The sequence below is a fragment of the Arachis duranensis genome, chromosome 4, assembly GCF_000817695.3.
Source record: "Arachis duranensis cultivar V14167 chromosome 4, aradu.V14167.gnm2.J7QH, whole genome shotgun sequence".
NCBI lineage: Eukaryota > Viridiplantae > Streptophyta > Magnoliopsida > Fabales > Fabaceae > Arachis > Arachis duranensis.
In genome coordinates this window covers 66,296,707-66,297,557 of record NC_029775.3, presented here as the reverse complement: position 1 = coordinate 66,297,557, position 851 = coordinate 66,296,707, and the positions used below count along the sequence as shown (strand labels likewise).

The 851-nt window shown below is 41.0% G+C and overlaps 1 non-coding gene across 1 annotated transcript; it reads left to right on the top strand.

Annotated features, from left to right (window-relative positions):
- The first annotated feature begins 337 nt into the window (after positions 1-337).
- On the top strand, positions 338-445 carry LOC127747365 (small nucleolar RNA R71). The gene has a single exon (XR_008009165.1). It is a non-coding gene; the product is annotated as a small nucleolar RNA R71 (small nucleolar RNA).
- The last annotated feature ends 406 nt before the right edge of the window (positions 446-851 follow it).

The window sequence follows — 851 nt, the reverse complement described above, 5'->3', positions numbered from 1 at the left end:
CTTCAAAAGATGCTTCTTTAGTACTGTTGGATGCATTTTGCAATCCATTCAGACTCTGAGAAATCATATTGACTTCCTGAGTCAACATTTTGTTCTGACCCAATATGGCATTCAGAGCATCAATTTCAAGAACTCCATTTCTCTGAGGCATCCCATTACTCACAGGATTCCTTTCAGAGGTGTACATGAACTGGTTATTTGCAACCATTTCAATGAGTTCCTGAGCTTCTGCAGGCGTTTTCTTCAGGTGAATAGATCCACTTGCAGAATGGTTTAATGACATCTTAGACAATTCAGACAGACCATCATAGAATATATCCAGGATGGTCCATTCTGAAAGCATGTCAGAAGGACACTTTTTGATCAGTTTCTTGTATCTTTCCCAAGCTTCATAGAGGGATTCACCTTCTTTCTGCCTGAAGGTTTGAACATCCACTCTAAGCTTGCTCAGCTTTTGAGGAGGAAAGAACATGGCTAAGAAAGCCATGACCAGCTTATCCCAAGAGTTCAGGCTATCTCTAGGTTAAGAGTCCAACCATATTCTAGATCTGTCTCTTACAGCAAAAGGGAAAAGCATAAGCCTGTAGACCTCGGGATCAACCCCATTGGTCTTAACAGTATCACAGATCCGCAAGAATTCGGTTAAGAACTGAAAAGGATCTTCTGATGGAAGTCCATGAAACTTGCAATTCTGTTGCATCAGAGAAACTAATTGAGACTTTAGCTCAAAATTGTTTGCTCCAATGGCAGGGATTGAGATGCTTCTTTTATGGAAATTGGAATTTGGTGCAGTGAAGTCACCAAGCATCTTTCTTGCGTTGTTGTTGGGTTCGGCCATGTCTCCTTCTTTT